The following is an 18249-nucleotide window of genomic DNA, read 5'->3' as shown; positions in this document are numbered from 1 at the left end:
TTAGGGCGAACAAAGCAAAACCAAAGGGGATGATGGACGGAGTGTTGAACATTGCAAGCACTCACCCCCAGTCTACCGATCTGGGTTTAATCCATCATCATTCTTTATCTCACTCCGCCACCCCAGTTCAGAAATTGCCATATGCAAATCAGTCTGACCATGTGCCTCTTGGGAACTGTCCAGCCCGAACTGCCAAGCCATGTCTTCCCTGGACCGGAAACAAGCATCCTGGGACCGGTTTCGGGCTCATAACCCTCATCAACCAGACTATCTTAAATTCAGTGGCAAAGTGAGCAAGGGACACACGTCTGGGCGTACCGTTCCAACTTAGGGCGAAGAAAGCAAAACCAAAGGGGATGATGGACGGAGTGTTGAACATTGCAAGCACTCACCCCCAGTCAACCTATCTGGGTTTAATCCATCATCATCCTTTAGCTCAATCCTTTACCCCAGTTCAGACATGGCCCTATGCAAGTCATTCTAAGCCTGTGCCTCTTGGGAACAGTCCAGCCCGAACTGCAAAGCCATGTCTTACCTTGACCGGAAACAAGCATCCTGGGACCGGTTTCGGGTTCATAACCCTCATCAGCCAGGCTATCTTGAATTCAGTGGCAAAGTGAGCAAGGGACCCACGTCTGGACATACACTGCCAACTTAGGGCAAACAAAGCAAAACCAAAGGGGATGATGGACGGAGTGTTGAACATTGCAAGCACTCACCCCCAGTCAGCCGATCTGGGTTTAATCCATCATCATTCTCTAGTTCACTCCGCCACCCCAGTTCAAACATGGACATATGCAAATCAGTCTGACCCTGTGCCTCTTGGGAGCATTCCAGCCCAAGCTGCCAAGCCATGTCTTCCCTTGACGGGAACAAGCATCCTGGGACCGGTTTCGGGTTCATAACCCTCATCAGCCAGGCTATCTTAAATTCAGTGGCAAGTGAGCAAGGGACCCACGTCTGGGCATACCCTGCCAACTTAGGGCAAACAAAGCAAAACCAAAGGGGATGATGGACGAAGTGTTGAACTTTGCAAGCACTCACCCCCAGTCAACCGATCTGGGTTTAATCCATCATCATTCTTTATCTCACTCCTCCACCCCAGTTCAGAAATTTCCATATGCAAATCAGTCTGACCATGTGCCTCTTGGGAACTGTCCAGCCTGGACTACCAAGCCATGTCTTCCCTGGACCGGAAACAAGCATCCTGGGACCGGTTTCGGGTTCATAACCCTCATCAACCAGGCTATCTTGAATTCAGTGGCAAAGTGAGCAAGGGAGCCATGTCTAGGCATACCCTGCCAAAGTAGGGCAAACAAAGCAAAACCAAAGGGGATGATGGACGGAGTGTTGAACATTGCAAGCACTCACCCCCAGTCAGCCGATCTGGGTTTAATCCATCATCATTCTCTAGTTCACTCCGCCACCCCAGTTCAAACATGGACACATGCAAATCAGTCTGACCCTGCGCTTCTTGGGAGCATTCCAGCCCGAGCTGCCAAGCCATGTCTTCCCTTGACCGGAAACAAGCATCCTGGGACTGGTTTCGGGTTCATAACCCTCATCAGCCAGGCTATCTTAAATTCACTGGCAAAGTGAGCAAGGGACCCACGTCTGGGCATACCCTGCCAACTTAGGGCGAACAAAGCAAAACCAAAGGGGATGATGGACGGAGTGTTGAACATTGCAAGCACTCACCCCCAGTCAACCGATCTGGGTTTAAGCCATCATCATTCTTTATCTCACTCCGCCACCCCAGTTCAGACATGGCCATATGCAAATCAGTCTGACTATGTGCCTCTTGGGAACAGTCTTACCCGACCTGCCAAGCCAGGTCTTCCCTGGACCGGAAACCAGCATCCTGGGACTGGTTTCGGGTTCATAACCCTCATCAGCCAGGCTATCTTAAATTCAGTGGTAAAGTGAGCAGGGGACCCACGTCTGGGCGTACCGTGCCAACTTAGGGCGAAGAAAGCAAAACCAAAGGGGATGATGGACGGAGTGTTGAACATTGCAAGCTCTCACCCCCAGTCAACCGATCTGGGTTTAATCCATCATCATTCTTTAGCTCACTCCTTTACCCCAGTTCAGACATGGCCCTATGCAAGTCATTCTGACCCTGTGCCTCTTGGGAACAGTCCAGCCCGAATTGCCAAGCCATGTCTTCCCTTGACCGGAAACAAGCATCCTGGGACCGGTTTCGGGTTCATAACCCTCATCAGCCAGGCTATCTTGAATTCAGTGGCAAAGTGAGCAAGGGACCCACGTCTGGGCATACACTGCCGACTTAGGGCAAACAAAGCAAAACCAAAGGGGATGATGGACGGAGTGTTGAACATTGCAAGCACTCACCCCCAGTCAACCGATCTGGGTTTAATCCATCATCATTCTTTATCTCACTCTTCCACCCCAGTTCAGAAATTGCCATATGCAAATCAGTCTGACCATGTGCCTCTTGGGAACTGTCCAGCCTGAACTGCCAACCCATGACTTCCCTGGACCGGAAACAAGCATCCTGGGACTGGTTTCGTGTTCATAACCCTCATCAACCAGGCTATCTTGACTTCAGTGGCAAAGTGAGCAAGGGAGCCACCTCTAGGCATACCCTGCCAAAGTACGGCAAACAAAGCAAAACCAAAGGGGATGATGGATGGAGTGTTGAACATTGCAAGCACTCACCCCCAGTCAGCCGATCTGGGTTTAATCCATCATCATTCTTTAGTTCACTCCGCCACCCCCGTTAAAAATGGACATAGGCAAATCAGTCTGACCCTGTGCCTCTTGGGAGCATTCCACCCCGAGCTGCCAAGCCATGTCTTCCCTGGACAGGAAACAAGCATCCTGGGACCGGTTTCGGGTTCATAACCCTCATCAGCCAGGCTATCTTAAATTCAGTGGCAAAGTGAGCAAGGGACCCACGTCTGGGCGTACCGTGCCAATTTAGGGCGAAGAAAGCAAAACCAAAGGGGATGATGGACGGAGTGTTGAACATTGCAAGCTCTCACCCCCAGTCAACCGATCTGGGTTTAATCCATCATCATTCTTTAGCTCACTCCTTTACCCCAGTTCAGACATGGCCCAATGCAAGTCATTCTGACCCTGTGCCTCTTGGGAACAGTCCAGCCCGAATTGCCAAGCCATGTGTTCCCTTGACCGGAAACAAGCATCCTGGGACCGGTTTCGGGTTCATAACCCTCATCAGCCAGGCTATCTTGAATTCAGTGTCAAAGTGAGCAAGGGAGCCACATCTAGGCATACCCTGCCAAAGTAGGGCAAACAAAGCAAAACCAAAGGGGATGATGGACGGAGTGTTGAACATTGCAAGCACTCACCCCCAGTCAGCCGATCTGGGTTTAATCCATCATCATTCTCTAGTTCACTCCGCCACCCCAGTTCAAACATGGACATATGCAAGTCAGTCGGACCCTGTGCCTCTTGGGAGCATTCCAGCCCGAGCTGCCAAGCCATGTCTTCCCTTGACCGGAAACAAGCATCCTGGGACCGGTTTCGGGTTCAAAACCCTCATCAGCCAGGCTATCTTAAATTCAGTGGCAAAGTGAGCAAGGGACCCACGTCTGGGCATACCCTGCCAACTTAGGGCGAACAAAGCAAAACCAAAGGGGATGATGGACGGAGTGTTGAACATTGCAAGCACTCACCCCCAGTCTACCGATCTGGGTTTAATCCATCATCATTCTTTATCTCACTCCGCCACCCCAGTTCAGAAATTGCCATATGCAAATCAGTCTGACCATGTGCCTCTTGGGAACTGTCCAGCCCGAACTGCCAAGCCATGTCTTCCCTGGACCGGAAACAAGCATCCTGGGACCGGTTTCGGGCTCATAACCCTCATCAACCAGACTATCTTAAATTCAGTGGCAAAGTGAGCAAGGGACACACGTCTGGGCGTACCGTTCCAACTTAGGGCGAAGAAAGCAACACCAAAGGGGATGATGGACGGAGTGTTGAACATTGCAAGCACTCACCCCCAGTCAACCTATCTGGGTTTAATCCATCATCATCCTTTAGCTCAATCCTTTACCCCAGTTCAGACATGGCCCTATGCAAGTCATTCTAACCCTGTGCCTCTTGGGAGCATTCCAGCCCAAGCTGCCAAGCCATGTCTTCCCTTGACGGGAACAAGCATCCTGGGACCGGTTTCGGGTTCATAACCCTCATCAGCCAGGCTATCTTAAATTCAGTGGCAAGTGAGCAAGGGACCCACGTCTGGGCATACCCTGCCAACTTAGGGTGAACAAAGCAAAACCAAAGGGGATGATGGACGGAGTGTTGAACATTGCAAGCACTCACCCCCAGTCAACCGATCTGGGTTTAATCCATCATCATTCTCTAGTTCACTCCGCCACCCCAGTTCAAACATGGACACATGCAAATCAGTCTGACCCTGTGCTTCTTGGGAGCATTCCAGCCCGAGCTGCCAAGCCATGTCTTCCCTTGACCGGAAACAAGCATCCTGGGACTGGTTTCGGGTTCATAACCCTCATCAGCCAGGCTATCTTAAATTCACTGGCAAAGTGAGCAAGGGACCCACGTCTGGGCATACCCTGCCAACTTAGGGCGAACAAAGCAAAACCAAAGGGGATGATGGACGGAGTGTTGAACATTGCAAGCACTCACCCCCAGTCAACCGATCTGGGTTTAAGCCATCATCATTCTTTATCTCACTCCGCCACCCCAGTTCAGACATGGCCATATGCAAATCAGTCTGACTATGTGCCTCTTGGGAACAGTCTTACCCGACCTGCCAAGCCAGGTCTTCCCTGGACCCGAAACCAGCATCCTGGGACTGGTTTCGGGTTCATAACCCTCATCAGCCAGGCTATCTTAAATTCAGTGGTAAAGTGAGCAGGGGACCCACGTCTGGGCGTACCGGCCAACTTAGGGCGAAGAAAGCAAAACCAAAGGGGATGATGGACGGAGTGTTGAACATTGCAAGCTCTCACCCCCAGTCAACCGATCTGGGTTTAATCCATCATCATTCTTTAGCTCACTCCTTTACCCCAGTTCAGACATGGCCCTATGCAAGTCATTCTGACCCTGTGCCTCTTGGGAACAGTCCAGCCCGAATTGCCAAGCCATGTCTTCCCTTGACCGGAAACAAGCATCCTGGGACCGGTTTCGGGTTCATAACCCTCATCAGCCAGGCTATCTTGAATTCAGTGGCAAAGTGAGCAAGGGACCCACGTCTGGGCATACACTGCCAACTTAGGGCAAACAAAGCAAAACCAAAGGGGATGATGGACGGAGTGTTGAACATTGCAAGCACTCACCCCCAGTCAACCGATCTGGGTTTAATCCATCATCATTCTTTATCTCACTCCTCCACCCCAGTTCAGAAATTGCCATATGCAAATCAGTCTGACCATGTGCCTCTTGGGAACTGTCCAGCCTGAACTGCCAACCCATGACTTCCCTGGACCGGAAACAAGCATCCTGGGACTGGTTTCGTGTTCATAACCCTCATCAACCAGGCTATCTTGACTTCAGTGGCAAAGTGAGCAAGGGAGCCACCTCTAGGCATACCCTGCCAAAGTACGGCAAACAAAGCAAAACCAAAGGGGATGATGGATGGAGTGTTGAACATTGCAAGCACTCACCCCCAGTCAGCCGATCTGGGTTTAATCCATCATCATTCTTTAGTTCACTCCGCCACCCCCGTTAAAAATGGACATAGGCAAATCAGTCTGACCCTGTGCCTCTTGGGAGCATTCCACCCCGAGCTGCCAAGCCATGTCTTCCCTGGACAGGAAACAAGCATCCTGGGACCGGTTTCGGGTTCATAACCCTCATCAGCCAGGCTATCTTAAATTCAGTGGCAAAGTGAGCAAGGGACCCACGTCTGGGCGTACCGTGCCAACTTAGGGCGAAGAAAGCAAAACCAAAGGGGATGATGGACGGAGTGTTGAACATTGCAAGCTCTCACCCCCAGTCAACCGATCTGGGTTTAATCCATCATCATTCTTTAGCTCACTCCTTTACCCCAGTTCAGACATGGCCCAATGCAAGTCATTCTGACCCTGTGCCTCTTGGGAACAGTCCAGCCCGAATTGCCAAGCCATGTGTTCCCTTGACCGGAAACAAGCATCCTGGGACCGGTTTCGGGTTCATAACCCTCATCAGCCAGGCTATCTTGAATTCAGTGTCAAAGTGAGCAAGGGAGCCACATCTAGGCATACCCTGCCAAAGTAGGGCAAACAAAGCAAAACCAAAGGGGATGATGGACGGAGTGTTGAACATTGCAAGCACTCACCCCCAGTCAGCCGATCTGGGTTTAATCCATCATCATTCTCTAGTTCACTCCGCCACCCCAGTTCAAACATGGACATATGCAAGTCAGTCGGACCCTGTGCCTCTTGGGAGCATTCCAGCCCGAGCTGCCAAGCCATGTCTTCCCTTGACCGGAAACAAGCATCCTGGGACCGGTTTCGGGTTCAAAACCCTCATCAGCCAGGCTATCTTAAATTCAGTGGCAAAGTGAGCAAGGGACACACGTCTGGGCGTACCGTTCCAACTTAGGGCGAAGAAAGCAAAACCAAAGGGGATGATGGACGGAGTGTTGAACATTGCAAGCACTCACCCCCAGTCAACCTATCTGGGTTTAATCCATCATCATCCTTTAGCTCAATCCTTTACCCCAGTTCAGACATGGCCCTATGCAAGTCATTCTAACCCTGTGCCTCTTGGGAACAGTCCAGCCCGAACTGCCAAGCCATGTCTTACCTTGACCGGAAACAAGCATCCTGGGACCGGTTTCGGGTTCATAACCCTCATCAGCCAGGCTATCTTGAATTCAGTGGCAAAGTGAGCAAGGGACCCACGTCTGGACATACACTGCCAACTTAGGGCAAACAAAGCAAAACCAAAGGGGATGATGGACGGAGTGTTGAACATTGCAAGCACTCACCCCCAGTCAGCCGATCTGGGTTTAATCCATCATCATTCTCTAGTTCACTCCGCCACCCCAGTTCAAACATGGACATATGCAAATCAGTCTGACCCTGTGCCTCTTGGGAGCATTCCAGCCCAAGCTGCCAAGCCATGTCTTCCCTTGACGGGAACAAGCATCCTGGGACCGGTTTCGGGTTCATAACCCTCATCAGCCAGGCTATCTTAAATTCAGTGGCAAGTGAGCAAGGGACCCACGTCTGGGCATACCCTGCTAACTTAGGGTGAACAAAGCAAAACCAAAGGGGATGATGGACGGAGTGTTGAACATTGCAAGCACTCACCCCCAGTCAACCGATCTGGGTTTAATCCATCATCATTCTTTATCTCACTCCGCCACCCCAGTTCAGACATGGCCATATGCAAATCAGTCTGACTATGTGCCTCTTGGGAACAGTCCAACCCGACCTGCCAAGCCATGTCTTCCCTGGACCGGAAACAAGCATCCTGGGACCGGTTTCGGGTTCATAACCCTCATCAGCCAGGCTATCTTAAATTCAGTGGCCAAGTGAGCAAGGGACCCACGTCTGGGCATACCGTGCCAACTTAGGGCGAAGAAAGCAAAACCAAAGGGGATGATGGACGGAGTGTTGAACATTGCAAGCACTCACCCCCAATCAACCGATCTTGGTTTAATCCATCATCATTCTTTAGCTCACTCCTTTACCCCAGTTCAGACATGGCCATATGCAAGTCATTCTGACCCTGTGCCTCTTGGGAACAGTCCAGCCCGAACTGCCAAGCCATGTCTTCCCTTGGCCGGAAACAAGCATCCTGGGACCGGTTTCACGTTCATAACCCTTATCAGCCAGGCTATCTTGAATTCATTGGCAAAGTGAGCAAGGGACCCACGTTTGGGCATACACTGCCAACTTAGGGCAAACAAAGCAAAACCAAAGGGGATGATGGACGGAGTGTTGAACATTGCAAGCACTCACCCCCAGTCAACTGATCTGGGTTTAATCCATCAACATACTTTAGCTCACTCCACCACCCCGGTTCAGACATGGCCATATGCAGATTAGTCTGACCTTGTGCCTCTTGGGAACAGTCCAGCGCAAACTGCCAACCCATGTCTTTCCTGGACCGGAAACAAGCATCCTAATACGGGTTTCGGGTTCATAAACCTCATCAGCCAGGCTATCTTAATTTCAGTGGCAAAGTGAACAAGGGACCCAGATCTGGGCATACCCTACCAACTTAGGGCAAACAAAGCAAAACCAAAGGGGATGATGGACGGAGTGTTGAACATTGCAAGCACTCACCCCCAGTCAACCAATCTGGGTTTAATCCATCATCATTCTTTAGCTCACTTCTTTATCCCAGTTCAGACATGGCCGTATGCAAGTCATTCTGACCGTGTGCCTCTTGGGAACAGTCCAGCCCGAACTGCCAAGCCAAGTCTTCCCTTGACCGGAAACAAGCATCCTGGGACCGGTTTTGGGTTCATAACCCTCATCAGCCAGGCTATCTTGAATTCAGTGGCAAAGTGAGCAAGGGACCCACGTCTGGGCATACACTGCCAACTTAGGGCAAACAAAGCAAAACCAAAGGGGATGATGGACGGAGTGTTGAACATTGCAAGCACTCACCCCCAGTCATCCGATCTGGGTTTAATCCATCATCATTCTTTAGCTCACTCCGCCACACCAGTTCAGACATGGCCATATGCAAATTAATCTGACCCTGTGCCCCTTGGGAACAGTCCAGCCCAAACTGCCTTGCCATGTGTTCCCTGGACCGGAAACAAGCATCCTGGGACCAGTTTCAGGTTCATAACCCTCATCAGCCAGGCTATCTTGAATTCAGTGGCAAAGTGAGCAAGGGAGCCCCGTCTAGGCATACCCTGCCAAAGGAGGGCGAGCAAAGCAAAACCAAAGGGGATAATGGACGGAGTGTTGAGCATTGCAAGCACTCACCCACAGTCAACCAATCCGGGTTTAATCCATCATCATTCTTTAGCTCACTCCGCCACCCCTGTTCAAGCATAGCCATATGCAAAACAGTCTGACCCTGTGCCTCTTGGGAGCATTTCAGCCCGAACTGCCAAGCCATGTCTTCCCTGGACAAGAAACAAGCATCCTGGGACCGGTTTCGGGTTCATAACCCTCATCAGCCAGGCTATCTTAAATTCAGTGGCAAAGTGAGCAAGGGACCCACATCTGGGCAAACCCTGCCAACTTAGGGCAAACAAAGCAAAACCAAAGGGGATGATGGACGAAGTGTTGAACATTGCAAGCACTCACCCCCAGTCAACCGATCTGGGTTTAATCCATCATCATTCTTTATCTCACTCCTCGACCCCAGTTCAGAAATTGCCATATGTAAATCAGTCTGACCATGTGCCTCTTGGGAACTCTCCAGCCTGAACTGCCAAGCCATGTCTTCCCTGGACCGGAAACAAGCATCCTGGGACTGGTTTCGTGTTCATAACCCTCATCAACCAGGCTATCTTGACTTCAGTGGCAAAGTGAGCAAGGGACCCACGTCTGGGCATACCCTGCCAACTAGGGCAAACAAAGCAAAACCAAAGGGGATGATGGACGAAGTGTTGAACATTGCAAGCACTCACCCCCAGTCAACCGATCTGGGTTTAATCCATCATCATTCTTTATCTCACTCCTCCACCCCAGTTCAGAACTTTCCATATGCAAATCAGTCTGACCATGTGCCTCTTGGGAACTGTCCAGCCTGAACTGCCAAGCCATGTCTTCCCTGGACCGGAAACAAGCATCCTGGGACTGGTTTCGGGTTCATAACCCTCATCAACCAGGCTATCTTGAATTCAGTGGCAAAGTGAGCAAGGGACCCACGTCTGGGCATACCTTGCCAACTTAGGGCGAACAAAGCAAAACCAAAGGGGATGATGGACGGAGTGTTGAACATTGCAAGCACTCACCCCCAGTCAACCGATCTGGGTTTAAGCCATCATCATTCTTTATCTCACTCCGCCACCCCAGTTCAGACATGGCCATATGCAAATCAGTCTGACTATGTGCCTCTTGGGAACAGTCTTACCCGACCTGCCAAGCCATGTCTTCCCTGGACCGGAAACCAGCATCCTGGGACTGGTTTCGGGTTCATAACCCTCATCAGCCAGGCTATCTTACATTCAGTGGCAAAGTGAGCAGGGGACCCACGTCTGGGCGTACCGTGCCAACTTAGGGTGAAGAAAGCAAAACCAAAGGGGATGATGGACGGAGTGTTGAACATTGCAAGCACTCACCCCCAGTCAACCGATCTGGGTTTAATCCATCATCATTCTTTAGCTCACTCCTTTACCCCAGTTCAGACATGGAACTATGCAAGTCATTCTGACCCTGTGCCTCTTGGGAACAGTCCAGCCCGAATTGCCAAGCCATGTCTTCCCTTGACCGGAAACAAGCATCCTGGGACCGGTTTTGGGTTCATAACCCTCATCAGCCAGGCTATCTTGAATTCAGTGGCAAAGTGAGCAAGGGACCCACGTCTGGGCATACACTGCCAACTTAGGGCAAACAAAGCAAAACCAAAGGGGATGATGGACGGAGTGTTGAACATTGCAAGCACTCACCCCCAGTCATCCGATCTGGGTTTAATCCATCATCATTCTTTAGCTCACTCCGCCACACCAGTTCAGACATGGTCATATGCAAATTAGTCTGACCCTGTGCCCCTTGGGAACAGTCCAGCCCAAACTGCCTTGCCATGTGTTCCCTGGACCGGAAACAAGCATCCTGGGACCAGTTTCAGGTTCATAATCCTCATCAGCCAGGCTATCTTGAATTCAATGGCAAAGTGAGCAAGGGAGCCTCGTCTAGGCATACCCTGCCAAAGTAGGGCGAGCAAAGCAAAACCAAAGGGGATGATGGACGGAGTGTTGAGCATTGCAAGCACTCACCAACAGTCAACCAATCCGGGTTTAATCCATCATCATTCTTTAGCTCACTCCGCCACCCCTGTTCAAACATAGCCATATGCAAATCAGTCTGACCCTGTGCCTCTTGGGAGCATTCCAGCCCAAAATGCCAAGCCATGTCTTCCCTGGACAAGAAACAAGCATCCTGGGACCGGTTTCGGGTTCATAACCCTCATCAGCCAGGCTATCTTAAATTCAGTGGCAAAGTGAGCAAGGGACCCACAACTGGACATACCCTGCCAACTTAGGGCAAACAAAGCAAAACCAAAGGGGATGACGAACGAAGTGTTGAACATTGCAAGCACTCACCCCCAGTCAACCGATCTGGGTTTAATCCATCATCATTCTTTATCTCACTCCTCCACCCCAGTTCAGAAATTGCCATATGCAAATCAGTCTGACCATGTGCCTCTTGGGAACTGTCCAGCCTGAACTGACAACCCATGTCTTCCCTGGACCGGAAACAAGCATCCTGGGACTGGTTTCGTGTTCATAACCCTCATCAACCAGGCTATCTTGACTTCAGTGGCAAAGTGAGCAAGGGAGCCACGTCTAGGCATACCCTGCCAAAGTACGGCAAACAAAGCAAAACCAAAGGGGATGATGGATGGAGTGTTGAATATTGCAAGTACTCACCCCCAGTCAGCCGATCTGGGTTTAATCCATCATCATTCTTTAGTTCACTCCGCCACCCCCGTTAAAAATGGACATAGGCAAATCAGTCTGACCCTGTGCCTCTTGGGCGCATTCCAGCCCGAGCTGCCAAGCCATGTCTTCCCTGGACCGGAAACAAGCATCCTGGGACCGGTTTCGGGTTCATAACCCTCATCAGCCAGGCTATCTTGAATTCAGTGTCAAAGTGAGCAAGGGAGCCACGTCTAGGCATACCCTGCCAAAGTAGGGCAAACAAAGCAAAACCAAAGGGGATGATGGACGGAGTGTTGAACATAGCAAGCACTCACCCCCAGTCAGCCGATCTGGGTTTAATCCATCATCATTCTCTAGTTCACTCCGCCACCCCAGTTCAAACATGGACACATGCAAGTCAGTCTGACCCTGTGCCTCTTGGGAGCATTCCAGCCCGAGCTGCCAAGCCATGTCTTCCCTTGACCGGAAACAAGCATCCTGGGACCGGTTTTGGGTTCAAAACCCTCATCAGCCAGGCTATCTTAAATTCAGTGGCAAAGTGAGCAAGGGACCCACGTCTGGGCATACCCTGCCAACTTAGGGCGAACAAAGCAAAACCAAAGGGGATGATGGACGGAGTGTTGAACATTGCAAGCACTCACCCCCAGTCTACCGATCTGGGTTTAATCCATCATCATTCTTTATCTCACTCCGCCACCCCAGTTCAGAAATTGCCATATGCAAATCAGTCTGACCATGTGCCTCTTGGGAACTGTCCAGCCCGAACTGCCAAGCCATGTCTTCCCTGGACCGGAAACAAGCATCCTGGGACCGGTTTCGGGCTCATAACCCTCATCAACCAGACTATCTTAAATTCAATGGCAAAGTGAGCAAGAGACACACGTCTGGGCGTACCGTTCCAACTTAGGGCGAAGAAAGCAAAACCAAAGGGGATGATGGACGGAGTGTTGAACATTGCAAGCACTCACCCCCAGTCAACCGATCTGGGTTTAATCCATCATCATTCTTTAGCTCACTCCTTTACCCCAGTTCAGACATGGCCCTATGCAAGTCATTCTGACCCTGTGCCTCTTGGGAACAGTCCATCCCGAACTGCCAAGCCATGTCTTCCCTTGACCGGAAACAAGCATCCTGGGACCGGTTTCGGGTTCATAACCCTCATCAGCCAGGCTATCTTGAATTCAGTGGCAAAGTGAGCAAGGGACCCACGTCTGGACATACACTTAGGGTAAACAAAGCAAAACCAAAGGGGATGATGGACGGAGTGTTGAACATTGCAAGCACTCACCCCCAGTCAACCGATCTGGGTTTAATCCATCATCATTCTATAGCTCCCTCCGCCACCCCAGTTCAGACATGGCCATATGCAAATTAGTCTGACCCTGTGCCCCTTGGGAACAGTCCAGCCCAAACTGCCTTGCCATGTGTTCCCTGGACTGGAAACAAGCATCCTGGGGCCAGTTTCAGGTTCATAACCCTCATCAGCCAGGCTATCTTGAATTCAGTGGCAAAGTGAGCAAGGGAGCCCCGTCTAGGCATACCCTGCCAAAGTAGGGCGAGCAAAGCAAAACCAAAGGGGATGATGGACAAAGTGTTGAACATTGCAAGCACTCACCCCCAGTCAACCGATGTGGGTTTAATCCATCATCATTCTTTATCTCACTCCTCCATCCCAGTTCAGAAATTGCCATATGCAAATCAGTCTGACCATGTGCCTCTTGGGATCTGTCCAGCCTGAGCTGCCAAGCCATGTCTTCCCTGGACCAGAAACAAGCATCCTGGGACTGGTTTTGTGTTCATAACCCTCATCAACCAGGCTATCTTGACTTCAGTGGCAAAGTGAGTAAGGGACCCACGTCTGGGCATACCCTGCCAACTTAGGGCAAACAAAGCAAAACCAAAGGGGATGATGGACGAAGTGTTGAACATTGCAAGCACTCACCCCCAGTCAACCGATCTGGGTTTAATCCATCATCATTCTTTATCTCACTCCTCCACCCCAGTTCAGAAATTGCCATATGCAAATCAGTCTGACCATGTGCCTCTTGGGAATTGTCCAGCCTGAACTGCCAAGCCATGTCTTCCCTGGACCGGAAACAAGCATCCTGGGACCGGTTTCGGGTTCATAACCCTCATCAATCAGGCTATCTTGAATTCAGTGGCAAAGTGAGAAAGGGAGCCATGTCTAGGCATACCCTGCCAAAGTAGGGCAAACAAAGCAAAACCAAAGGGGACGATGGACGGAGTGTTGAACATTGCAAGCACTTACCCCCAATCAGCCGATCTGGGTTTAATCCATCATCATTCTCTAGTTCACTCCGCCACCCCAGTTCAAACATGGACATATGCAAATCAGTCTGACCCTGTGCCTCTTGGGAGCATTCCAGCCCAAGCTGCCAAGTCATGTCTTCCCTTGACCGGAAATAAGCATCCTGGGACCGGTTTCGGGTACATAACCCTCATCAGCCAGGCTATCTTAAATTCAGTGGCAAAGTGAGCAAGGGACCCACGTCTGGGCATACCCTGCCAACTTAGGGCGAACAAAGCAAAACCAAAGGGGATGATGGACGGAGTGTTGAACATTGCAAGCACTCACCTCCAGTCAACCGATCTGGGTTTAATCCATCATCATTCTTTATCTCACTCCGCCACCCCAGTTCAGACATGGCCATATGCAAATCAGTCTGACTATGTGCCTCTTGGGAACAGTCCAACCCGACCTGCCAAGCCATGTCTTCCCTGGACCGGAAACAAGCATCCTGGGACCGGTTTCGGGTTCATAACCCTCATCAGCCAGGCTATCTTAAATTCAGTGGCCAAGTGAGCAAGGGACCCACGTCTGGGCGTACCGTGCCAACTTAGGGCGAAGAAAGCAAAACCAAAGGGGATGATGGACGGAGTGTTGAACATTGCAAGCACTCACCCCCAATCAACCGATCTGGGTTTAATCCATCATCATTCTTTAGCTCACTCCTTTACCCCAGTTCAGACATGGCCATATGCAAGTCATTCTGACCCTGTGCCTCTTGGGAACAGTCCAGCCCGAACTGCCAAGCCATGTCTTCCCTTGGCCGGAAACAAGCATCCTGGGACCGGTTTCACGTTCATAACCCTTATCAGCCAGGCTATCTTGAATTCATTGGCAAAGTGAGCAAGGGACCCACGTTAGGGCATACACTGCCAACTTAGGGCAAACAACGCAAAACCAAAGGGGATGATGGACGGAGTGTTGAACATTGCAAGCACTCACCCCCAGTCAACCGATCTGGGTTTAATCCATCAACATACTTTAGCTCACTCCACCACCCCGGTTCAGACATGGCCATATGCAGATTAGTCTGACCTTGTGCCTCTTGGGAACAGTCCAGCGCGAACTGCCAACCCATGTCTTTCCTGGACCGGAAACAAGCATCCTAAGACGGGTTTCGGGTTCATAACCCTCATCAGCCAGGCTATCTTAATTTCAGTGGCAAAGTGAACAAGGGACCCACATCTGGGCATACCCTACCAACTTAGGGCAAACAAAGCAAAACCAAAGGGGATGATGGACGGAGTGTTGAACATTGCAAGCACTCACCCCCAGTCAACCGATCTGGGTTTAATCCATCATCATTCTTTAGCTCACTCCTTTACCCCAGTTCAGACATGGCCCTATGCAAGTCATTCTGACCCTGTGCCTCTTGGGAACAGTCCAGCTCGAACTGCCAAGCCATGTCTTCCCTTGACCGGAAACAAGCATCCTGGGACCGGTTTCGGGTTCATATCCCTCATCAGCCAGGCTATCTTGAATTCAGTGGCAAAGTGAGCAAGGGACCCACGTCTGGGCATACACTGCCAACTTAGGGCAAACAAAGCAAAACCAAAGGGGATGATGGAAGGAGTGTTGAACATTGCAAGCACTCACCCCCAGTCATCCGATCTGGGTTTAATCCATCATCATTCTTTAGCTCACTCCGCCACACCAGTTCAGACATGGCCATATGCAAATTAATCTGACCCTGTGCCCCTTGGGAACAGTCCAGCCCAAAATGCCTTGCCATGTGTTCCCTGGACCGGAAACAAGCATCCTGGGACCAGTTTCAGGTTCATTACCCTCATCAGCCAGGCTATCTTGAATTCAGTGGCAAAGTGAGCAAGGGAGCCCCGTCTAGGCATACCCTGCCAAAGTAGGGGGAGCAAAGCAAAACCAAAGGGGATGATGGACGGAGTGTTGAGCATTGCAAGCACTCACCCACAGTCAACCAATCCGGGTTTAATCCATCATCATTCTTTAGCTCACTCCGCCACCCCTGTTCAAACATAGCCATATACAAATCAGTCTGACCCTGTGCCTCTTGGGAGCATTCCAGCCCGAACTGCCAAGCCATGTCTTCCCTGGACAAGAAACAAGCATCCTGGGACCGGTTTCGGGTTCATAACCCTCATCAGCCAGGCTATCTTAAATTCAGTGGCAATGTGAGCAAGGGACCCACATCTGGGCAAACCCTGCCAACTTAGGGCAAACAAAGCAAAACCAAAGGGGATGATGGACGAAGTGTTGAACATTGCAAGCACCCACCCCCAGTCAACCGATCTGGGTTTAATCCATCATCATTCTTTATCTCACTCCTCCACCCCAGTTCAGAAATTGCCATATGCAAATCAGTCTGACCATGTGCCTCTTGGGAACTGTCCAGCCTGAACTGCCAAGCCATGTCTTCCCTGGACCAGAAACAAGCATCCTGGGACTGGTTTCGTGTTCATAACCCTCATCAACCAGGCTATCTTGACTTCAGTGGCAAAGTGAGCAAGGGAGCCACGTCTAGGCATACCCTGCCAAAGTAGGGCAAACAAAGCAAAACCAAAGGGGATGATGGATGGAGTGTTGAACATTGCAAGCACTCACCCCCAGTCAGCCGATCGGGGTTTAATCCATCATCTTTCTTTAGTTCACTCCGCCACCCCCGTTAAAACATGGACATAGGCAAATCAGTATGACCCTGTGCATCTTGGGAGCATTCCAGCCCGAGTTGCCAAGCCATGTCTTCCTTGGACCGGAAACAAGCATCCTGGGACCGGTTTCAGGTTCATAACCCTCATCAGCCAGGCTATCTTGAATTCAGTGGCTAATTGAGCAAGGGAGCCACGTCTAGGCATACCCTGCCAAAGTAGGGCGAACAAAGCAAAACCAAAGGGGATGATGGACGGAGTGTTGAACATTGCAAGCACTCACCCCCAGTCTACCGATCTGGGTTTAATCCATCATCATTCTTTATCTCACTCCGCCACCCCAGTTCAGAAATTGCCATATGCAAATCAGTCTGACCATGTGCCTCTTGGGAACTGTCCAGCCCGAACTGCCAAGCCATGTCTTCCCTGGACCGGAAACAAGCATCCTGGGACCGGTTTCGGGCTCATAACCCTCATCAACCAGACTATCTTAAATTCAGTGGCAAAGTGAGCAAGGGACACACGTCTGGGCGTACCGTTCCAACTTAGGGCGAAGAAAGCAAAACCAAAGGGGATGATGGACGGAGTGTTGAACATTGCAAGCACTCTCCCCCAGTTTACCGATCTGGGTTTAATCCATCATCATTCTTTATCTCACTCCGCCACCCCAGTTCAGAAATTGCCATATGCAAATCAGTCTGACCATGTGCCTCTTGGGAACTGGCCAGCCCGAACTGCCAAGCCATGTCTTCCCTGGACAAGAAACAAGCATCCTGGGACCGGTTTCGGGTTCATAACCCTCATCAGCCAGGCTATCTTAAATTCAGTGGCAAAGTGAGCAAGGGACCCACATCTGGGCGTACCGTTCCAACTTAGGGCGAAGAAAGCAAAACCAAAGGGGATGATGGACGGAGTGTTGAACATTGCAAGCACTCACCCCCAGTCAACCGATCTGGGTTTAATCCATCATCATTCTTTAGCTCACTCCTTTACCCCAGTTCAGACATGGCCCTATGCAAGTCATTCTGACCCTGTGCCTCTTGGGAACAGTCCAGCCCGAACTGCCAAGCCATGTCTTCCCTTGACCAGAAACAAGCATCCTGGGACCGGTTTCGGGTTCATAACCCTCACCAGCCAGGCTATCTTGAATTCAGTGGCAAAGTGAGCAAGGGACCCACGTCTTGGCATACACTGCCAACTTAGGGCAAACAAAGCAAAACCAAAGGGGATGATGGACGGAGTGTTGAACATTGCAAGCACTCACCCCCAGTCAACCGATCTGGGTTTAATCCATCATCATTCTTTAGCTCACTCCGCCACCCCAGTTCAGACATGGCCATATGCAAATTAGTCTGACCCTGTGCCCCTTGGGAACAGTCCAGCCCAAACTGCCTTGCCATGTGTTCCCTGGACCGGAAACAAGCATCCTGGGACCAGTTTCAGGTTCATAACCCTCATCAGCCAGGCTATCTTGAATTCAGTGGCAAAGTGAGCAAGGGAGCCCCGTCTAGGCATACCCTGCCAAAGGAGGGCGAGCAAAGCAAAACCAAAGGGGATGATGGACGGAGTGTTGAGCATTGCAAGCACTCACCCACAGTCAACCAATCCGGGTTTAATCCATCATCATTCTTTAGCTCACTCCGCCACCCCAGTTCAAACATAGCCATATGCAAATCAGTCTGACCCTGTGCCTCTTGGGAGCATTCCAGCCCGAACTGCCAAGCCATGTCTTCCCTGGACTAGAAACAAGCTTCCTGGGACCGGTTTCGGGTTCATAACCCTCATCAGCCAGGCTATCTTAAATTCAG

This window comes from Triturus cristatus, chromosome 1_1, assembly GCF_964204655.1.
Source record: "Triturus cristatus chromosome 1_1, aTriCri1.1, whole genome shotgun sequence".
NCBI classification, from domain to species: Eukaryota; Metazoa; Chordata; class Amphibia; order Caudata; family Salamandridae; genus Triturus; species Triturus cristatus.
Note: the sequence above shows the minus strand (reverse complement) of the source record.